Genomic DNA, 24,470 nt, shown 5'->3' on the forward strand with positions numbered 1-24,470 from the left:
TTGTGGAAAAAAAATGACGTTCACATGGTTCTGAACAGGTGTCTCCAAGGGAAAGTCAAGGGGGAAAGTCCATGTTTTGTGACCCATCCACCACCTCAACCTATCTCCTTACAAAACCGTTCCGTACTGCCGCCTTGTTTACTGCTGTAAGTGCAATGGTCACGTGATCACAGCATTTCGAAACGTGGGGATATGTATGAATTTGGGTGCATTATTTTTCATAGGAAAATGGATGAGCAGTTTATAAGAACAGCCTGTGAAAGATCATTCTGTGACATTATGGTCAGTTTTACTACAAAAACATTTTTGCTCTTTGACATAAACCACTCAGACTCAGTTTGCTTCTGTAGTGATAGTGACAGTACAATCCAAAAGCTGATTTAGTGTTGCTAAAAAATCAAAATGGTCACATGTTCCATAGCTGCAAGCATAGCTTTCTGTTTTGCCAGATAGTCATGTAATGTAGCGATGTACAGTAATGGTCACCGTATGTGAAACCAATGACCAGCACTTTAGCTAAACAGGCTACGGGAGTTGGCTATATGTACACTAGCAAAAACAATGACTACTGTAAAAGCAATCACATCCCATATTACTGATGGTTGGGCTGCATTACTGTAAAAATGTCCCAGTTGTTAAAGGCAGCATGCTCTCAGCGCCTTTTAGCTTTCTTTATGCTTCATCTTAGCCTTTATGTGGAAAAGAAAATTGCTGTGATGTGTAAAGTAAAGTCACTTCAGTCCACATCTTAGCAGAGTGTAAAAATGTAACTTTAATCAACATCAATGACTGTCAGCCCCACATCATTTCTTAAGGTAGAACAGAATCAGGCTATTATTGCCTCCTCTGTTTCTCTCTTCTTTTTGCATCCTTCAAATCCATCCTCCTTCATCTCTGGCTGTCCCTTGAGAGGGCCTGTTGTTTACCATGTAAGAGAGAAATCATATTTGGGGGACTTATATCCGAGGCTGAATGCTCCCGGAGGAAGAGCCTGTTACAACAGTAAGAGTGGATTAATTAGAGAGCGTCTCGGCAGAGCCGGGCTGAGAGCCTTGCTCGGTCAAAGGGGAGGCATTAATCGCCTCTCTTCACACAGGTAACAGGCTCAGCCCCAGGGCCCCAGTGGCCCAGCCAATTAATAGGGCCGGAGGTACAAGCCCACCCCGCTACTTTATCACTGTTTGCCCTCAAGACATTTTATGAAGAGAGCGAGCGGATAGAGTTTTTACTTCACGTTTATTAAGGCTGGGGTTTAAAGCCACACTAGAGAGAGTTTTTCAGTATGTAAAAGTCCAGCTGTTTTATCTGACTAAACACACAAACATTTATGGACGCTATATAGAAGCCTGTTTCTGCCAGGAGAAGAAACAAACAGATGCAATATTGAGAATGACTAAAATACTAATACAACCAGGGAAAAGCACAGGTTTGGCCCTTGCTGACTGTTGTTGAGGTTGGACTAAATATAGTTTGGGTAAAACTTTGTTCTTGTAACTTTTTTTCATTCCTTTTTTTAACTTCCATTACAGTGTATACTATGTGCAATTCAATGTGGAAGTTTTGAATATTCATTTCTATTTTAACTTACTAAGTGAAAACTATGAAATAATAAGTAAACATTTGGTTTTGCTTGGGTTTTTGAATAATACTTAGCCTACTTCTTTGATTTACTAACTTAGAAATCTACAGTTCACAGTACAGTACAGTACAATCAGAGTTTGGACTCATTAGCTCCTTATTCTGACTGAAAAAGGCAATATGTCAAATTTTGGCTCCAGAGCCATACTTTTTATGCCACAGTTGTGACTTAATGGCAATATGGATTTTAGATGATAAAACCCTGGGTTACGATCTTATAATTTTGACTCCAAAGATAAAAGTTATGACTTAATAATGACATAATTTTTACTTTAACTTTAAATTTATAATGTGCTATATTTTAAGTTTGCTTTAATAAGTCACACTCATGACTTCTAATGTTTTTGACCTGGAAGTCAAAATGTTAACTAAGCATCTCATAATTTTGCCTGAGGTAAAAGAATTACATAACATATCATAGAGTCATGCCTCAGTATAAATGGGCCTCCATAGAGCAACATATTCTCATAGAACAGTTTATATGATATCCTATGAAAAATGCAGACAAAACATAGTGAGGACGTGCCTTGAAATGACTCAAAGTTCACATGGTTCTGAACATGTGAAAACCAGGGGAAAGTCCTGGGGGAAAGTCAACCACCAAACTGCTTTGGACTGCTCGGGAGGCAGACACCGTCTCCACATTTAAGACTAGACTTAAGACTTTCCTTTTTGATAAAACTTATAGTTAGGGCTGGCTCAGGCTTGCCTTGTACCAGCCCCTAGTTATGCTGACTTGAAGTCCATTCTCATTGAGGGTGAATATCCATGCGCATTATTCTTGCGGAAAAATATAAAAGCTGATTTCATGGGTTCTGATAGAAGTTTGCATACTGGGGCGTAACTTTCGTGTGGTGAAAAAAAATTGTGCCCAGATTTTGACCTCCGCGGAATTCGCTGGCAGAACTACACAGCTGGGCCAATGAAATTGTTTGCTTATAGTGACGTCGCGCAGACCTGGGAGAGTCCAAAATACATTCAGGCAGGACAGTATGGGAGAAAGGTTGATAAACCTTGTTTCACAGCACCCCGTCCTTTTTAATAAAAGACGGGATGATTTTATGAACAGTGAATTAAAGGACAACGTTAGCTTGCTAGAGTAGAGAGTAGCACTAGCTAGCTATCTAGTTATCTATCTACTCCATCCATGTTCAGCCGCACCCATTCACACTACGCGGACTTGGAATGCAACAATGTGAAATTCCGCACCGCGTCCGTACTGCGCTTGTGTGTATGGTTTAAACACAGAAAAGCGCTGCGTGAATATTCTGCAAATCCATCCCGCATTTCCGCATCGCGGCAGTGAGAATGAACCTTTAGGCCTTGTCTGCCGGGGCTCTCCTATAATACACCAAGCACCTTCTCTCCTTCTCTTTCTGTCTCTGTCTCTCTCTCTCTAACTCATGTCCTGTTACTGCATCTCGCTAACTTGGGTGTACTGCATGTCACTAACTCGGCTTCTTCTCCGGAGCCTTTGTGCTCCACTGTCTCGCTGGTTAACTTCTATCACAGCGGTGCCTGGATAGTGTGATGTGTGTGGTTGTGCTGCTGCTGTGGTCCTGCCAGATGCCTCCTGCTGCTGCTGTTATCATTAGTCATACTTCTACTGTTATTATACACATATGATTGTCACATATATATACTATCAGATATTAATATATACTTTCAACATATTGTACCACAATAACTATGATTAGAATTATAATATCATAACTTTAATTAATGTTGTTATAAGCTACTGTCATTACTGTCTGTCCTGCATCTCTCTCTCTCTCTCTCTCTCTCTCTCTCTCTCTCTGTCTTATTCTGTCATACCGATTACTGTTAATTTATCATGTTGATGTGTTCTGTACGACATCTATTGCATGTCTGTCTGTCCTGGAAAAGGGATCCCTCCTCAGTTGCTCTTCCTGAGGTTTCTGCCATTTTTTTTCCCTGTTAAAGGTTTGGGTAGTTTTTCCTTATCGGCTGCGAGAGTCCTAAGGACAGAGGGATGTCGTATGCTGTAAAGCCCTCTGAGGCAAATTGTGATTTGTGATACTGGGCTTTATAAATAAAATTGATTGATTGATTGATTGATTGATTGCTTCCTAGTTTACTGTTCTCAGTGAAGTCACATGATCACAGCCTTCCAAAATACATGGAATATGTATGAATCTGGGTCCATAATTTTACGTAGGGAAAGATACAAACAAGTTTGTGAGAACAGTCTGCATAGAGACACGCAGAGTTTCTTCTTGGCATCATAAAGGAGTGTATTTCCCCCCTCTGTTTCTTTTGCTCATACTTCCTCTCTGTGGACACATCAATGTCACTCCTGTATGTATTTTTCTGTTTGCTGACCAAAGCGTGAAGGGACGAGGTGATGACAGAATTGAATTATCCTCTTGAAAATATGAACAGCTCTTTTCTTTTTCTTTTTATTTATTGATCTTTTAACTGATTGTGTGCTTGTAAAGGAAATTTAAAAAAAATCCATCAAAAGAAACAGTGAGCAAGAAAAAGCTGAAGTCATCAATATTAGACATTTTGCCTCATTTATTCCTTTATTAGGAGTGTCACACTCTTTTAAGTTCATGGGCCACTCACAGCCCAATTTGATCTCAAGTGGGCTCCACAGTAAAACCATTACAAAATGACCATAAAATAATAGCACCTTCAAATGTTTCAAAACAGATGATGAACAGCCTGAGATGTTTTGAGAGCTTAAGTTCAGTTTCAACAATATATCTCAGTTTTTCAGCATCCAGTCAGTCTGCTACTCATCGTCATTACAAATGCAATTCTTCATACATTTCCACTCCTGTGTAGTAATGCAGGCATTACAGAAAGCTATTAAAGAAGTAGGTTCAGTTATCCCCTGCCTTGGAAACCACTTACAAATCTAAAGTGTATATTTACAAATCTGATGTGTAGGCAGTTCCATAGTATCAGGGTTTAGCTAATATTGTTTTAAGATAGAAGTCTGATAGAGATTATTTTGTACTGAAGCTGCTGATTGGCAATATTTTGCACCATGTTTAATGTCTTACATGTCTTATATAGCTATATATTCATTCATTCATCATTCATCTTCTAACTGCTTCATCCTCTTGGGGGTCGCGGGGGGGCTGGAGCCTATCCCAGCTGACACTGGGCAAGAGGCAGGGTACACCCTGGACAGGTTGCCAGACTATCGCAGGGCTGACACATAGAGACAAACAACCATTCACGCTCACATTCACACCTATGGACAATTTAGAGTTACCAATTAACCTAGTCCCCAATCTGCATGTCTTTGGACTGTGGGAGGAAGCCGGAGTGCCCGGAGAGAACCCACGCTGACACGGGGAGAACATGTGGGAACACCCGGGATTGAACTGGCAACCCTCCTGCTGTGAGGCAACATTATATATATATATATGTATATATATATATATATATATATATATATATGTATATATGTGTATGTCTAAATATTAATATAATTAATATTAATATATTCCAACTTATTTATTTTAATTCCTACTTAAAAATGTCCAAAATCTTATTTTTATTTTAACCAACTACTTAAAATAAGTTTTCAACTGACTAAAACACATTCATGTGACAAATTTAATTTTTTTATGCTTAAATACTTATTTCATTAACCCTTAGATGCATAAGTGAGTAAAAAAAGACCCAGTGAAATCTTTCTCTTGTAGTATTTTTGCAATGAAAAGTTGTTGTCATTTCATATTCCAGGTATTCCTCAGAAAAACATTTTTTATAGAGTACCATTTAAATTTTTAACACACGTTTTACACATTTTAAGAAACTTTCACTCCATCACCTGGCTTTTACTTACCTCCTTCCCGACCACACCATCAGTAAGCCCCTCTCTGTCACCTCTGCCTGCTAGCGGGCTGAACTGTTTGGACCTGAGGACTTACATCCTCATTCTCTGTCCCATTTCCGGGTCCCATTTCCCAGTCCGTTCCCTGAACCCAGAAATTGTGTGCGGGCTCTGAGCCTGAACAACAAACTGTTCCCAGAATATTTTCATTAGCTCAAGTTCCTGTTTACTCTGTGTTTAAATAAAGGTCATTACCAAACATTGCTCTGTGCCTGTGTGCTGCATACCGGTTACACACAAGAATGATTTCATATTTGAAATATTTATTTTATTTTTGAATTTTTAACATTTTGAACACTTTTTTTAAATCATTGAAAAACAATGAAGTTACACACAACAGCAAAAGAAAAATGTCAACATCCTTTTTTGTGTGTGTATGTGTGCAGGCATGTGTGTTCATGTGTGAAACTACAAGTTTCTGGCTGTGATCATTGCACACAGGTACATTGCATTTTCCACACCTATTGTTGACTTTGCAATCTTTGTTACTTGGGCAGATCTGACACCTCTTTCTCTTTGGCTGATCTCACTACAGGGGGACTCTATGACACAACAAGCCAGACATCTCTGCTCTGATGAATTCTTCCAAGTCCAGCGATGTTGGATTCAATGGCAACCTTACCATGGTCAGCTATGTGAGATAGAGAGAAACGGCAGTTGTTGCCAGACACTGGAGCCCATTAGTGAGTGAAATCATTCTGATTGGTGGTTCAGCTCAGTATGAGAAGAGAAACTGACGTGAGGAAAGTAAATAAATGGCTAAAGTCAAGAGGGAATGACATTGAAACAAACTTGTTACATAGGATTATTTTATTTTTTTTAGCAATTGAGCTCTTCATCAGAAACATTTCATAGTGGTTTGTGGTATTGTTTGCTGGCACACTTTAAATATGCTCTGTTCTGTCAACATTGGGTTGTGTTGTTAATGTGCTAACTGGCAAACTCGTTTCCCCTTTTGAATGACAAATACAGACGACTGCTGTCTGCTGGAATGGAAAGTTATTTCCTCTCACGCAGGCGCAGAATGTACGTGGTGGTTGACTGTCAACTGTAGTCTTTGCGGTGTGTTCATGTGCAACTTTGCAGGCAAGGGGGCGTCGGTGGCTTGGTGGTAGAGCAGGCACCCCATGTACAAGGCTGTTGCCGCAGCGGCCCGGGTTTGAATCCAGCCTGTGGCCCTTTGCTGCGTGTCGTCCCCTCTCTCTCTCCCCCCTTCATGCTTGCCTGTCCTGTCCGTTGAAGGCAAAATGGCCCAAAAAAATATCTTTAAAAAAAAACAAAAAAAAATTTGCAGGCAAGACACAGGCGATGTGAGGCATCACAAAATTTGGCTTTTGTCACAGCTAGTTCTTTGATATTATGTGTGTCTGGGCCTTACCTTGTTCCTGAACCTGACACCTCATAGCCTTCACAAGTGCATCAATAATAGCTGGTTAAAGTCATCCATTGGGCTGAATTGCACCCTTTGGCTGGCTGTCCTGTAGTGTAAACCCTCTCAGACTAGACATGGGATTTCTGGGTGATGAAGTCCTCTGTTACAGATGTAATTGAATATGAACAGACAAACGATATGTCAACCATTTATCTTTCGTTCTTCACATGATGAAACTAATTCTCACAGGCTGATGCTAAGCCACAGCTTTATATGAAGTAGAATGGATCTCATCCTTTTGCCAGTAACACAAACCTGTGTAATATGAGTCATTTGCATGCACTTGCTTGCCAAATTTCTACTCCCTCCTTCATCTCCTCTTCTGTCTCTTCCTCCTTTCCCTCATGACTTTCATTAAAGACTGCAGGGCCGCCCGCAGAGTGCCAGGTAGACAGACAGGCAGGCAGAGAGACAGGCAGGCATAACAGAGGCACCGTGGGTTAGCTGCACAGATCTGAAGCCAGTTTTCAACTCTCCATGCCAGTAATCTATAAAGAGGAGCTGAAAATGAGAGGGATGGAGGGTGTGTGTGTGTGTGTGTGTGTGTGTGTGTGTGTGTGTGTGTGTGTGTGTGATGGGGGCTGCTGGAGGCATAAAGGGGTCGTGTGATGAAGAGAAGTGTTTCCATATGGTGATGATAAGCATGAATACCTGGATGAGTGCCACTACTCTTTGGCTGAGAGGTGCAGTACTTTTACATGGTAATAATAGTGGCATGAACAAGTGTGGGCAGGCCAGACGTGAGGCTTGTCTTCCCAGCATTCCCTTGGTGAAATGGGAATATCAGAAGTCATGTGTGATCTATCGATCTCCAACACTAGTTCAGTGTTGATGTATTGTTGCTGCGATCAGTCTTGTGCTTCAGTTCAACCATTACCTACTGCACTTGGCTACAACTTAGAAGTAGATTTAAAATCTAGTCACACCTGGTGACTTTTGTCCTGGAAGAAAACAGACTTGAAGCCTAGTTGTGTTTAATAAAGAATTTTAGATTTTGGGAAATGTGCTTATTTCTTGTCAAAAGTGGAAATCAGGAGACTAACACCACTCTTGTGTTAAGTTCCTAGCTGGATCAGGATGTGGTTAGCTTAGCTTGGCATAAAGACTGAAAGCAGGGGTAAGCACTTAGTCTGGCTCTGTTAAAAGTTCAGATATTTACCTACCAACACCTCTTAAAGGATAACTTCAGTATTTTTCAACCTGGACCCTGTTTTCCCATGTTTTGTGACTATTGAGAACAACAAACTCTTAAAGTGGTCCAGTACTGAGCAAGAGGGCTGCAGCCAGCAGCAACAAAACTGTCTGACATGTCACCACTCACCTCAGATTGTTATTCAAGTGTCTGACAACATTAAAAATAAAGGACCCATACAGAGAAAGACCTTTTTGTCAAAAAAAGATAATTTTTGTTTTACTACAAACAGCCCCAAAAATCACCATCACCAAGCTCACCAGACTTCAATTAATCTTAATTTTAGCGTGTTTGTAGCCAGCATATTTCCACATCTAATTGGGGGAGTTAAGGCAAGGCAAGGCAAGGCAATTTTATTTATATAGCACCATTCATACACAAGGCAATTCAATGTGTTTTACAAGGGAAATATGTTAAGATAAAACATTAAAGGAACAATAGATCATTAAAAGCAAAAGCTAAAAGCAAGAAAAACAGTGCAGAAAATGCATTTAAAAAGCAAACATAAAGCAAAAGCAACATCAGACAAATATAAAAACAATAGCTACAGATTATCCTAACAATAAGTTACATATCTAGTTCACTGGTAAGCTGCAGTAAATAGTAATGTTTTAAGCCCTGATTTAAATGAGCTGACAGTTTCAGCCGACCTCAGATATTCTGGAAGTTTGTTCCACAGGCGGGGAGCATAGAAACTAAAGGCTGCTTCACCTTGTTTGGTTTTGATCCTGGGAACACTGAGTAAACCTGTTCCAGATGATCTGAGGGGTCTGGATGCATCATAACGTACAAGTAAATCAGAGATGTATTTAGGCCCGAGACCATTTAGTGCTTTATAGACAAGTAACAAGATTTTAAAGTCTATCCTTTGACACACAGGAAGCCAGTGCAGCGATTTAAGCACTGGTGTAATGTGCTCCACTCTCTTGGTGTTGGTGAGGACTCTGGCAGCAGTGTTCTGGATGAGCTGCAGTTGTCTGATTGATTTTTTACTCAGGCCTGTGAAGACACCATTACAATAGTCCAGCCTGCTGAAAATGAAAGCATGAACAAGTTTTTCTGTATCTGGTTTAGACAGAAATTCTTTTATTCTTGCTATGTTTTTAAGGCTGATTTAGTAATTGTCTTAATGTGACTATTGAAATTTAGGTCTGAGTCCAGAACTACACCAAGATTTCTGGCTTGATTTGTAGGTTTTAATGTCATGGCGTCAAGGTGAGTACTGACTATTGATCTTTGTTCTTTGGGGCCAAAAACAACTATCTCAGTTTTTTCTGTGTTTAGTTGTAGAAAATTCTGGCACATCCACGTATTGATTTCAATGCACTTATTTAGCAGATGTAGGGGACTGTAGTCATCTGGTGACACTATTATGTAAAGTTGTGTGTCATCTGCATAAGTATGGTAGGAGATGTTATGATATTCCATAATCTGAGCAAGAGGGAGCATATAGATGTTGAACAGAAGAGGCCCAAGAATGGACCCTTGAGGAACTCCACATGTAATCTTTGTTCGCACAGATTCATAATTGCCAAGTGACACAAAGAAATCCCTGTCTTGTAAATAAGATTTAAACCAATTTAGCACAGTGCCAGAAAGTTCCACAAACTTTTCTAGTCTGTTGAGCAGTATCTTATGGTCAACTGTGTCGAATGCAGCACTGAGGTCCAGTAATACCAGAATCGAAATCTTTGATGCATCACTGCTCAGATGAATGTCATTTAAAACTTTTACAAGTGCAGTCTCAGTGCTGTGATGTGCTCGAAATCCAGACTGAAAGGCATCAGAGATATTGTTTTGCTCCAAGAAGGTGTTAAGTTGCTGAAAAACAACCTTTTCAATGATCTTTCCTAAAAATGGTAAGTTTGATATGGGCCTGTAGTTATTTATTACTGAGGCATCCAGATTAGGCTTTTTTAAGAGAGGTTTAATGACTGCAGTCTTCAGGGCCGTTGGAAAAAGGCCTGACTGAAGAGAACAGTTGACTATCTGTAGTATATCTGATGCTATGCAGTTAAAAACATCTTTAAAAAAGCTTGTAGGCAGAGTGTCAAGGCAGCAGGTAGTGGACCTAAGGTTTCTAACTATGTCTGTCAAAGTAGCATAATTTAATGGGTGAAAAAGTACCAAATTAACTGGAGAAGTCTTATGAGGCACAGGTGAAATAGCCACTGTGCTGGAGTTACAGACTGTCTGTCTTATCTTTGAAATCTTGTCTGTGAAAAAAGAAGCAAAGTCATTGCATGCTTTGGTGGATAGCAGTTCAGGAGGGACTGACTGATGGGTTTGTCAGTCTGTCAACAACAGTAAATAAAGTCTGTGCATTGTTGTTATTTTTGTTGATAATCTCAGAGAAAAAGGACTGCCGCGCCCTTTTTAGCCCTTTTTAGCTCTCTTTACCTGTGTGGTGTTCCTCCATGGTGGTTTTTTCTTACCAGAGACAACTTTGACCTTCATGGGGGCAATATTGTCCATAATATTCATAGCTTTAGAGCTGAAACTATGAACCAGATCATTGACAGAGACTGAGGGCAGAGCTGGTGTGGGTATAAAATCCTGGGTGAATAGTGTACAGGTGTTTTCATTGATATAGCGTTTTCTGATTACCCCTGTTGTACTTTTACTGGTGTCAGCGAAGATGGCCATTTTAAAGAAAACACAGTAATGATCAGAAAAGGCAACATCAGTCACCACAACCTCAGAAATGTTGAGCCCTTTGGAGATAATTAGATCTAAAATATGTCCCTTATTGTGTGTTGGCTCTGTTACATGCTGGGAAAGTTCAAAGTTGTCCAGGATGTAGAAAAGTTCTTTCGCACTGCCATCTTTGGGATTATCAATATGAATATTAAAATCACCCACTATAACAACACAGTCAAAATCAATACAGACAACAGACAATAGTTTAGAAAAGTCATCAACAAAGTGTGCACTATATTTTGGAGGCCTGTAAATGGTTACTAATACTGCTTGACAGGAGGATCTCAACTGCAGTGCAACATATTCAAAAGACTCAAACTTCCCATATGACAGCTGTTTGCACTGGTAAACATCCTTAAATAAAGTGGCTACTCCACCTCCTTTCCTGAGTTCTCTAACTGAGCTGATAAAATGGAAGTTTGGGGGGGCTGATTCAATAAGTACTGCTGCATTGTTGTTTTCATTTAACCAAGTTTCAGTTAAAAACATAAAATCAAGGTTTCTCTTGATAATAAAATCATTAATTAATAGTGACTTGCCAGCCAGAGATCTGATATTTAATAAAGCTAAGTTTAGTGTACTAACATTGTCTGACACAGTCTGTGGCTGACGATAACTGGAGTAAGATTAGATAGAGTAGCTGTGCAGCGCAGTACACATTGTTTTTCCTGATGCTAGTCAAAACAGGAATGACAGACCTTGGAGATGACTCTGGCTGATGCTTTTCAATGTCAAGATGTGTTTGACCATGCCACCGGCTATTTAAGATTGCCGGTTGATGACGATGACGATGACGTCTAGGGCTACTATTTAAGAGTTCATCACTTTGACTGAGCTTTAGTGTGGCAGCTTTAACTAACTCCTTGACTGGTGAGCGTGGTGGAGGGGGGGAGGGTTGACGCTGGCTCCGTGGTGATTGTGGTGGTGGTGGGGAGGGTCGACGTCGGCTCCTTAGTGTTTGTGCCGGTGCTGGAGGGGGGCGACGTTGGCTCCTTGGTGGTTGTGGTGAAGGGCAGGAGGGGGGTTGTTGGATCCCTGACTGGGACAGGGACATCCTCTGAATGCCTTGGGTGATGTGGAGCAAAGGGTCAGGTGAAGGGGGAGAGATGCAGGCTGTCTGTCTCTGTGCCACGTACTTGTCCTTGGTTCTTATCTGTCCATTCTTGTTTTGGTATGGCCTTCCAAGAGCATGATGTAGGTTGGCCCCGAGTAGTCTGCATCCAGTGATGTTCGGATGAATCCCATCACGCTGAAAACGATCCTTACAGTTCCAAAAGATGTTAAAATTGTCAATGAACTTTATCCCATGAGTGAAGCATGCCGATGTCAGCCATGTATTTAGGGCAAGGAGTCTGGTAAAAGACTCGATTCCTTTCCCCAGGGTTGGAATGGGGCCAGAAATGAACACATTTTGTGACCGACAGTCACTCAGTTTCTCCAGGAGCAGCGAAAAGTCTTTTTTCAGGATCTCAGAGCCACTTTTTCCTCGTAGAATGTCAAAAGACCCAGCATGGATGATGATCCTCATGTTACTGGGGTGTGTAGAGAGGATCACTGGCAACAGCTCAGTTAGCTCCCTGACAGACGTGTCAGACACTGTTAGGTTTTCAGTCTTTGCCATTCTTACATGCTTGGTTATTGAGTCTCCGATCAGGATGGTGTCTGGCTGATCAGGTGTGGTGTTAGCGATACTTCTCCTGGCCCTTGGCTTCTCAGGTGTGGAGTTAGCATAGTTGTTTCTGGCCCTGGGTCTAGCAGTGGTTTTGGGGCTATTGCTTGCATTTTGGATAGCCTTGGCCTGCCTGGGTTCAGTGTAGTTGGTATTGTCACATATTTCATTTGGAGCCAGTGCATCATACCTGTTGTGTAGAGTTCAAGTGGAGGGGTGAGCGTTGGGGCTCTCTTGACTGATTTCCTGCTGGATTTGCCTTTGCGTCTAGTGACATCAGACCAAGTCCTGGCTGGAGTTGATGCTTTTGGTCGAGCACCAGTCCTGTGCCAGTAGGAAGGGTCGTTAGGAAAGGCCAGTTTGGGAGCCTCTGCAGCTGATCCAGTGGTGTTAGGACATATCCATGGGATTGTGTCAGCCAAGTCAGCAATGGTGTGCTCCACATTTGTTGTATTTCCATATACACCAGTCTGTCCATCAGCCCCTTGTATGTTAGCTGCCACAGAGTCAATAAATTGTTCACTTTTACGAATTTGCTGTAGCGTTTCATTCTTCACTTGAAGCTGCCTTATCGTCTCAGTTAGTCGCTCACACTCTGTGCAGCTCACAGATTTTGCCATTTTGTCCTTGTCCTAATCACAGGATTCCAGTCACAGACACAGCAAAAGGCTTGCACTGTGCCTCAGCCCTGCTCACACAGTACTAAAGTGGTGAAAAAGTGGTGAAAATATGGCAGAAGTCCTCTGTATCTTTCACAAATTAAAGTCCCAATGCTTTATAAGTATCCAGGATCTACTTTCTGTAGCTTTTAGCAGAAAAAAACAAGTATATCCACAAAAGAATGTAAGCAAAGCGGAGCGCAAGCAGCAGAGCGTCTGCACTGTAAGAAAGCCGGAAGAAGTTAAGGGTTATATCAGCAGCTATGTCAGGTCATAGCTGCTTACAAGTTGAAAAACTTGTCTTATTGTGCATCACAAGCAGTAGCGGTTCTAGCCTAAATGGTGCCCTGGGTGACACCCTCCTATGGTCGCCCTTTACAAATCTCCTCTGATTCTCTGTATCTCGCATGGCGGAATTCAGCCCCAATGCGCGTGCACACACACACACACACACGTGCGCTCACTTACAGGTGAGCACACTAGAGCGTGACTCGGGCCACATTTTCCTGACAGAACCTGACGCGAGTCCGACACAGTTTGTTACCTGACATAATTATTGTTATGGACAGTGTGTAACATGCAGTAACAAGTAATCAAAAAAGTTAGTGTCTCCCCTGTTATAACGCTGTTACCGTTACTCACAATAAAATGCGCCGTTACTTGGCTTTACTTGAGTTCACTGCAGCGGCTTTCACCCAGGCGAGCTCCTTCTCAGCGGAGGTCTGAAGTTTTTTTTTGTTTGATGAGGGCAGGTGAGGGGGAAGGGAGGGGGAGACAACTGCATAAGTGATGATGATTGGCTTAGGGAGAGTAAAACTTCATCATAAACCAATCAGAGGCAGAGTAGGGCGGGTATTCACAAGCACACAAGCAGGGTTTTTTGGGCTTGTTTCTAAAGTGGAGTTGCTTATTTGGGCTTGCTCTCTAAACGTTGCCTTCCTCTATATATATCCGTCTAATAAGTTATTTAAATGGATGATAGTATGTCAGACTGCAGGATGTTTCCACAACTCCGCTTCCTCTGCCCCTCTCCTTCTCCGCATACACACAGGTGACGGTCACTCAATGAGACTTCACATTTAAATTGTGCGATTAATGGAGGTTCTTTAACTATTTCGCTAACAAGTGGGAAAAATATGGAAAAAATACAGTAAAGATTTGTAGAAAGAGAGAGGATTAAAATATTTGACTTCAAGAGGGGGATGATTCAATGGCAGTGTGCAGATTCAGATTCTGTGTGAAATATATACTCACCATTCACATATTTGAGCATTTTATAAAAAAGTATACTATAGTTACTTTTCCAGGTAATTAGTTACCTTTATAGTACAGTAACTTAGTTACTAACTCAGTTACTTTTTGGGGAAAGGAACGAGTGTAGGATCCGCTACTGATCACAAGCTTGCATGTTAATGCAAAGCCAACATGAAATTCCATTCCATTCCACCTTATCATACTGCTGACAGTAAATCAAACAGAGAGGAAATTGGCATATGTGTGTCGAGCCCAAAAAGCATCACATGTTAGACCTTATGACTCAGTAATAACAGTATGGTCAGTAGGATCAGAACCTTCCATGAGACAGTATGAAGAGAGGTGAAAATGACATTGGCAGGGATTTTTCATCAGCGGCAGCAGACCTCCAGCCCAGCAGGCTGCTGTATAACCACCTCTATCTCCCTCCAGCATCAGAAATGTCAGCAGAAATCCCTCAGCTTGTTCCTCCTCTCTGGGGGTCCTGAGGCCTTCAGTCCACTATTCCTCCACCCTGCAGACAGCTGTAGGTTCAGACAGCTTGTGCCACTGCTGTCTGACTCTGCCGAGCCTCCAAATGCCATCATACAGCAACTCCGCCCCATAGGCCAGGGCAACAGGAGAAGGACAGTGAAAAATGAAGAAGAAAAGGTGAAAGGGTACCCAGGGGCATTACCTTCACTTTAGAGGTGAGGGGCGGAAGGAGAACTTTGTTGTCCCTCTTTTTCTCCCCAGTTTGGAGTGGCAAATCCTCCACTCAACTAACAACCCCTGTGTTTATAGCAATAAGTGCTGAAAATTGAAAAAGTCTGATTCTTAACAGAAGTTAAAGCTAAAAAGTATCAGGTGTATCAGTCTATCAGGTGTTCCACCACCATGGTCCAGGCTGAAGTATTGCAACAAATATTAGATTGCAGTGTATAGCCTTCTGGCTTTGGTAATCACATGACTTCTCTGCGAGCACCACCATGACATCAAAATTTGAATTTATGATCAAAATAAATGACAGTCCCATCTGCATCAGTTGGACTTTATGTTTAGTGCCAATTAGCATATGTTAGCATGTTAACCTTACCTGCCAAACATCAGCATGCTTTGTTTAGCTCAAAGTCGCATTGTCTTCAAAAGTGACCCTCTGCAAAGCAGACTGGGCAATCATAATGTGGCACTGGGCCAGCTCAGACCAGGGTTAAACAACAACATGTCTGTGTTCCATAGATTCTCATGCAGTCATCAGATTTTCTACATTTTTAAGCTGGTTTTGTTATTGAGCTAAACATTCTGCCTGGGACACGTTATGTATCAATGATACTTGTTGCCTGAAGAGGTTGGAAGGAGATATATGTTTCTTACCCATTCCAAAACCATAATCAAACCCTGAGAAGTGTAGAGTTAGCTAGCTAGCTAGCTATTGAAGGTATATCGTACTGAATGTATTTACATGCCACTTTTTGCTTTTTAATGACTATAACATTGAACAACACCTGCATTGCTCTACAGAGACCACTGAAGGGATGCAGGGAAACTTTGCCAATGTTCAACCAGCTATGTGTCATTGCATGTTTGCAGATGAATGTTGTTTGGCTTCCACTGGAGCTCTCTGCCAGCCCAGTAGCGGAAGTCAGGGCACTGGTGATGGCATGGGGGAAGCCCAACACTGCTCATCTGCACACACCATGATGACATACAGCTGGTCCAATATCGGTAAGTTTCCCCTCATATTCATTATCTTCTATCTTGATTGCCAGTGGTGTGGTGGTTCACATTTACACTGCCATCTGTAGCCTATAGTTAGGCTTTAGCTTCTATCTTTTTAATCTGATTTTGCCACTGAGTGAAATGACATCCTGAATATATCCTTCAGACACATACTGTAGACCCTTCTGTCTGCTTGTCTCTGAAATTGTGTTTTTTGTTTTTTTTATTTTTCAAAAAATATGATAACATTTCTCAAGGGAATGCAGTTAGTTACAGTGTGGGCTCCATGCTACCTCTGACAGCTTGACGGACCATCAGAAAGGGGTGGGGCTTAGCAAAGGGTCAATACTGCCTCTCAGACCTGCTAGCACGGCTGTGATCTGCCTCTGCATTATAAATATTCTCATTTTTTTTTTTTTGAAAAAAAGAAAGGAACAAAAAAAGAGCAAAACAAAATGTTCCCTTGAAAAGACAAAAGATAAGCATGGAAGAGATTTAGAAAAAGACAGAGGGAGGCTGATCCAATATAAACAGTAAACGGGTTTTTCAGGAGAATAAAGGATATAGGATATCTCCAACCTAATCTCACAGAAATACGTGAAATTAAAAAAATTCCTCTCATCCATTGCACAACCTGGCGGTGTTTAGCCAGAGCACTTTCAGCCACAGGCTCATACCACTGCAGTGTAGGACTGAGCGTAGCAGGAGGTCCTTCCTACTTGCGGCCATCAGACTTTTTAATGCACAGTAACTTATGCACAGTACTTATTAACCTGCTTCTGCTCCTTTCACTTGTCTATTATGCTGTATTACTTTTTATCATCATTGTCTTGTGTGTGTTCATTATTGTCTAGTGTGTGTTGCCTGAGGGATACACTGCTGCTGTGACCAAGTAATTTCCGCAAGGATTAATAAAGTATTATTCTATTCTATTCTAAATGACCACGACTTCTTAACACCGCATTCCGTGGTGGCGGCACATAATGGGTTAAAATTACGTGCCGGTACCATGGAAACAATGCCAATGTAAAGTCAATTAAGATCCCTTGTCTTGGTGGACACATAAATTCCCTGGTTCAATAACGTCACGTTAACCTCATTTTCCTCAATGATAACTTTAACATTTCTGTAGACACACAAAAACACGAAAGAGTACTTGCTAACTAAACAATATGATAGGTTAATATTAAGGCCATAAAATAAAATAAATGTATTTTACCAGCTTTTGATAGCGTAGGGCTTTAAGAGCATTGTGCTGTGGGCGGATGTGCCGCGTTCCGACTACTGTTTTGTAGCTACTGTCTGCCATCTGTGGGCTTCATTCCATTTAAAATTGCCGCCATTCTGCCGCAACCCGAATCCAAACGCCACTATCTCTGTTGAGAAAAGTTTATGTGTGTGTGTGTGTGTGTGTGTGTGTGTGTGTGTGTGTGTGTGTGTGTGCATGAAATCATGGACCATGGCAGTATAAACAGGATGAAGACGGGATGATCAAACTGGACTTTACATTTCACATCCCTCATTTAATCTCTGCACTTGTCACTTTCATATTATTTCATCAAACTGGACTTAAGTTTGTGCTTTGCATTCAACTTCCACTGTTAAATAATTTAATTATTTATGCACATTGTTGCTCTTGTCACATCATATATTTCATACACTTCATTTCTTTGTCCATAGGACAGACCATATTTCCTTTGTACGGTCAATATTTCATTTCACGTTTCATACACCATTTCCAGACTATTAGGCTACTATTACACTCTGTAAATAGACTTTAAAATTTCAATATAATTTTAGTATTATTTTTGGTTATTTCATTATTGTTATTATTGGTTTACTTTTTTCTATTTTTATTCTTCTGTGTTGCGTGTTTTTGAGAGCAAACACCAAGACACATTCTTTGTATGCTTGCATTGGCTAATAATAGAGATTCTGGTTTAATTTATATCCAGGAAGGCCTTCTTGATGATGTTATGCAAGGAGAGGGCTGCATCCTTTATTTGATCAGCTGTTCCAAGCTGATAAGCACATGCCATGGCATCCTCCAAAGTGATAGGAGAACTGTAGACCAAGTGAAATGAAAAGAATCCTTTGTTTTTCAGTGAAACCTTGGAAAAGGCCAAACATTTCCCAAGCTCCTTGTCATTCTGTAGACGGCTCATAAGTTTCTCACCTCAATATTCAGGGTTTGGTGCACTCTGCTTCTCGAGCTCAAGGACATACAGGTGACGCAGCAAGCTGAGCTGTAGGACCTGATTCCCGTCTACAATTTGCTCCTTGACGTACTCTCTCACTGCACTGTAGGCTGCACTGTGTGCTGCAGTCTTCTTAGCCTGGCCTGTTTCTTCCTTCTCCATCTTGCGGGTATGGTGGAAGTACTGGAGATTGAAGTTGTTACAACAGGTCTCATAGTATCAAGCCTCTCTTGCAAAGAGATCTTCATCCTTGACTTTGCGAAGCAGACTGATTTTTCCAAGAGCTTCAGCCATGGGATCGATACGCTTCCAAGCTGGCTCTTTGTTCTTCCATGATGGAAACTTGATGGTCCTCTTGGTTTTCCTGTGCACTTTTAGTTCAGACTTATCACAGAAAATGCATTCTTTAGGAAAGAGAGAGCATGCTGCTGCTTGTGCAGCTTTCGACTTTCGAGGAGAATACTTCTGTGTTGCAGAGGGCTGGTCTACAGTAGCACTTGTTGAGCTTTTCAATCGATACAGCTTTGATGTGAACTTCAGGTAGCAGTTCCTGTGGTACCCAATTGTCTCCAAGTCGACACCATCTAGTGTTTCCGGCAGCAGATCACAAACAGCCTTCATACGATAAGGCGAATCAACTGGCTCAGCTAGTCTTCTTTCACGGGTATCAAGTAAATGAGACAACTGCTCGTTGGGATCACCTTTTATAGAACTGAAACAAGTAAATTCAATTCAATTCAATTCAATTCAATTTTATTTATAAAGCCCAATATCACAAATCACAATTTGCCTCACAGGGCTTTACAGCATACGACATCCCGCTGTCCTTATGACCCTTGCAGCCGATAAGGAAAAACTCCCCAAAAAAACCCTTTAACGGGGAAAAAAACACGGTAGAAACCTCAGGAAGAGCAACTGAGGATGGATCCCTATTCCAGGACGGACAGACGTGCAATAGATGTCGTACAGAACAGATCAACATGATACATTAACAGTAATCCGTATGACACAATGAGACAGAGAGAGAGAGAGAGAGAGAGAGAGAGAGAGAGAGATGCAGGTAATGACAGTAGCTTACAACAACATTATTGAAAGTAATAATATTATAGTTATAGTTCTGGCTACTGTGGTACAATATGTTGAAAGTATGTATTAATATCTGGCAGTATACATGTGTGACAATAGTCATATGTGTATTTAACAGAAGAAGTATGACTAATGATGGCAGCAGCAGCAGGAGGCATCTGGCAGGACCACGGCAGCAGCACAACCACACACGTCACGCTGTCCAGGCACCGCTGCGATATGAGTTAATCTGAGAGACAGTGGAGCACAAAGGCTGCAGAGAAGAAGCCGAGTTAGTGACATCCAGAATGGCCGGGTTAGCAAGATGCAGAAGTAGAATACGAGAGAGAGAGAGACAGAGAGAGAGAGAGAGAGAGAGAGAGAGGAGAGAAGGTGCCCGGTGTATTATAGGGGGGTCCTCCGGCAGACTAGGCCTAAGTCAGCCTAACTAGGGGCTGGTACAGGGCAAGCCTGAGCCAGCCCTAACTATAAGCTTTATCAAAGAGGAAAGTCTTAAGTCTAGTCTTAAATGTGGAGACGGTGTCTGTCTCCCAGACCGTAACAGGAAGATGATTTCACAGGAGAGGAGCCTGATAGCTAAAGGCTCTGGCTACTGATCTACTTTTGGAGACTTTAGGGACCACAAGTAACCCTGCGTTCTCAGAGCGCAGTGTTCTGGTGGGATACTATGGCACTGTGAGCTCTCGAAGATAAGACGGAGCTTGACCATTTAGAGCTTTATAAGTTAACAGTAGGATTTTAAATTCAATTCTGGATTTTACAGGGAGCCAGTGCAGAGAAGCTAAAACAGGAGAAATATGATCTCGTTTCTTAGTTCCTGTTAGTACACGTGCTGCTGCATTCTGAATTAGCTGGAGAGTTTTTAAGGACTTACTAGAGCTACCTGATAACAGAGAGTTACAGTAATCCAGCCTAGAGGTAACAAAAGCGTGGACCAATTTTTCTGCATCTTTTCGGGTCAGGAAAGGCCTAATTTTCGCAATATTACGCAGATGAAAAAACGCAGTCCGTGAGGTTTGTTTTAAATGAGAATTAAAAGACAAATCTTGATCAAATGTTACTCCGAGGTTTCTTACAGTAGTGCTAGAGGCCAGAGCAATGCCATCTAGGGAAACTATGTCATCAGATAAAGAGTCTCTGAGTTGTTTGGGGCCAAGAACAATAACTTCAGTTTTGTCTGAATTTAACATCAGGAAATTGGTGCTCATCCAAGTTTTTATGTCTTTAAGGCAGTTATGGAGTTTAGTTAATTGATTACTTTCTTCTGGCTTCATCGATAAATACAGCTGAGTATCATCCGCATAACAATGGAAATTTACAGAGTGATTTCTAATGATGTTACCTAAAGGAAGCATATATAGAGTAAATAGGATTGGTCCGAGCACAGAACCTTGCCGAACTCCAAAACAAACCTTAGTACGTAAGGATGATTCATTATGAACGTCAACAAACTGAAAACGATCAGATAAATAAGATTTAAACCAGCTTAGTGCAGAACCTTTTAGGCCAATTAAGTGATGCAGTCTCTGCAGTAGAATTTGATGGTCAATTGTGTCAAACGCTGCACTAAGATCTAATAAAACAAGTACAGAGACGAGTCCTTTGTCTGAAGCAATGAGAAGGTCATTTGTAATTTTAACTAGTGCTGTCTCAGTGCTATGATGCACTCTAAATCCTGACTGAAATTCCTCAAATAAATTATTATCATGGAGAAAATCACACAGCTGGTCTGCGACTACTTTCTCAAGGATCTTTGACATAAAGGGAAGATTAGATATTGGTCTATAATTGGCTAACACCTCTGGATCCAGGGTGGGCTTTTTTAGTAGAGGTTTAATTCCAGCTACCTTAAAAGACTGTGGTACATAGCCTCTTAATAAGGATATATTGATCATATCTAATATATGAGTGTTAACTAAAGGAAAGACCTCCTTAAGTAGCCTAGTTGGGATGGGGTCTAAGAGACACGTTGATGATTTAGATGAAGAAATCACTGCGGTCAATTCTTGAAGAGAAATTGGGGAGAAGCAGTCTAAATATATATTAGGTCTTACAGCTGTGTTTGAGGTTAGATAGGTACTATCTGAGGACAGGAGGTCATGAATTTTGCCTCTAACAGTTAGAATTTTGTCATTAAAAAAGCTCATAAAATCATTACTGCTAAGGGCTAAAGGAATACAAGGCTCAACAGAGCTTTGACTCTCAGTCAGCCTGGCTACAGTGCTGAAAAGAAACCTGGGGTTGTTCTTATTGTCTTCTATTAATGCTGAGTAATAGTTTGCTCTGGCATTGCGGAGGCCCCTCTTATAAGTTTTGAGACTGTCTGTCCAGATTAAACGAGATTCTTCCAGTTTGGTTAATCGCCAGTTCCTTTCAAATTTTCGCGATATTTGTTTTAACTTACGGGTTTGAGAGTTATACCAAGGAGCGAACTTTCTTTGCTTTTTTAACTTATTTTTAAGAGGAGCTACAGAGTCAAGTGTTGTTCGCAGCAAGCCTACGGTGCTATCGACAAAATGATCAAAGTCAGTACAGGAAACCTCTGTTACTGAGGGACTTGGTATTGAATTTAACGACAGAGTAATCTTTTCCTTAAATTTTGCGACAGCACTATCTGATAAACATCTAGTATAGTAACTGTTGCTGAGTGGCGTGTAATCGAGTAAAAAGACATCAAAAGTAATCAGACAATGATCCAGTAGCGAGGGATTCTGTGGAAAGACTTTTAGGTTATCAATTTTGATTCCATATGTCAGAACTAGATCGAGGGCATGGTTAAAACAATGAGTAGGTTCATGTACACCCTGACTGAAGCCAATGGAGTCTAATAATGAGATAAACGCGGTAGCCAGGGAGTCATTATCAACGTTGACATGAATGTTAAAATCGCCTACAATAATAACTTTATCTGATTTAAGAACTAAACTGGATAAAAACTCTGAGAATTCAGATACAAATTCAGAATACGGGCCAAGAGCACGGTACACTATAACAAATAGAAGTGGCTGCGAGGTTTTCCAGGTCAGATGTAGAAGACTAAGAACGAGGCTTTCAAATGAATTATAATCTAGTTTAGGTTTAGAGCTGATTAACAGGCTAGAGTTAAAAATGGCTGCAACTCCCCCTCCTCGGCCGCTGCCTCGAGGAATGTGGGTATTATTATGACTGGGAGGAGTGGATTCATTTAGATTGACATATTCATCTGGACACAGCCAGGTTTCAGTGAGACTGAGTAAATCAATATGATTATCTGATATTAATTCATTTACTAACACTGCTTTAGACGATAGAGACCTGATATTTAACAGTCTGCATTTAATTCTCCTGTTTTGTCTTTCTGTCACAGAAGAGGTTTTAATTTTTATGAGGTTGTTATGCACAACTCCTCTTTGTTTAATTTTAGATTTAAATAATTTAGGTGGTCGGGGGACAGACACCGTTTGTATAAAACTATGAAAACTATGGCTGGGTAACTGAACTAGAAGCTCAGAGAGGCGTATAGGACTGCGACTCTCTATCCTGGTCTCAACTCTGGGTTGTCAGGGATTTAAATTACTAATAAAGTTTGCCAGGTTCCTAGAAATGAGAGCAGCTCCATCCAAAGTGGGATGAATGACGTCTCTCCTAATAAGACCAGGTTTTCCCCAGAAAGTTTGCCAATTATTAACGAAACCCACATTGTTTGCTGGACACCACCTGGACAGCCAGCGATTAAATGATGACATGCGGCTAAACATGTCATCACTGGTCAGATTTGGGAGGGGTCCAGAGAAAACTATGGAGTCCGACATCGTTTTTGCGTATTCACACACCGAGACAATATTAATTTTAGTGACCTCCGATTGCCATAAACACAAATAAAACTATTTATGTGACACCAAATGGCCGCAGGCAAAACTGCGGTCATCAGATGCACTTGGGGTGTGTAATACATAAGTGGGAGTAGGGCTTTTGAGAGTGGGTTCGGACACGTCAGAAGTCTGATCATGTTTCCTCTTTCCTGTTTTCATCATGGTTTGTTGTTTTTATGAAGTCTACCACTACAAAGGAAAGAATATCAACATAAAATTAGCTTCATGGAACTGTTGGCCAGCTGTTTTGAAAAGTATTATACAAATAAAGTCTTACTTACTGCTGGCCTACTTACTAACTTGCTAAGTTAGCTAGCTAACATTACCTACCCAGATAGCACACATACATCTGGCTGATGTCGGCCTGAGGACGACACATCGGCCCTGAATTTATAACGTCTGACAAGCGTCGGCCGCATGGGCGGATATCTTTAAATTTAATACTCTTTTGTCCCAGCTCATCAAACGTCTCTGTTACGTCGACTTTGGGTCGGCCCTGTGCCATAGAATGTCTGCCCACATACGGAAGTCGCCACTGAAGGCGGAATTTCATCTCCGCGGTGTTTGTTTGGAACTGAGCTTGCAGGACACAGCATCTCATCGCAGTTGGTTTCAGGTAAGCTCTACTAGAATAAATTGGCAGAAAATAGCTTTGTTGTTTCTTCTGTGACCGTTAAAAGAGGTTCCTGGTGAGTGGTGAAGCACGACTGGGTGTATATAGCTTAGCACAGCTCCCCACCAGCTAATCTTTTGTTAGCTGTTAGCTACTTTAGCGGTTTAGCTCATGTTAGCTAACAGGCTATAACTGTGGTGTTTTCATTTTATTTTCCCTAGTTGACGTTATCTGCTCATCTGGTTATTGTGAACACTCGTTTTGGGTTAAAGTGGAAGTGCCCAGAGCTGCCACCCGTGGTCCCCGGCCCCCCAGCCTGACCTCCAGGGCCCTGGACGGATGCTCAAGTGTGGGTGACAAGCGCAGAGAGGAGCGCAGAGGTCAAATAGTGAAATTTAAGGATGCCTTCGGTATGTTGGTAATGTGATTTTATGGGCAATTTATCAGTTGAGGTCTCCTCCTCTGCAAAGCAAACTGACCCGGTGGCTACAGGTAATAGCGCAGTTTTGAAGCCACTGTTTTTCCGAGATGAAGGACTGATTGTTGAGCTGCTGTTAACAGTTAACGGAGTTAACGCCGGATCCCGTTATTTAACAGTTTCCACAC

General features: G+C 41.3%; 1 protein-coding gene across 1 annotated transcript in view; it reads left to right on the forward strand.

The window, feature by feature from the left end:
• Positions 1-24,470, forward strand: part of LOC125900970 (uncharacterized) — a 674,134-nt gene that overhangs the window by 11,641 nt on the left and 638,023 nt on the right. The gene's annotated exons all lie outside the window — the stretch shown is intronic.

Source organism: Epinephelus fuscoguttatus, linkage group LG14 (assembly GCF_011397635.1).
Source record: "Epinephelus fuscoguttatus linkage group LG14, E.fuscoguttatus.final_Chr_v1".
Taxonomy (NCBI): domain Eukaryota; kingdom Metazoa; phylum Chordata; class Actinopteri; order Perciformes; family Serranidae; genus Epinephelus; species Epinephelus fuscoguttatus.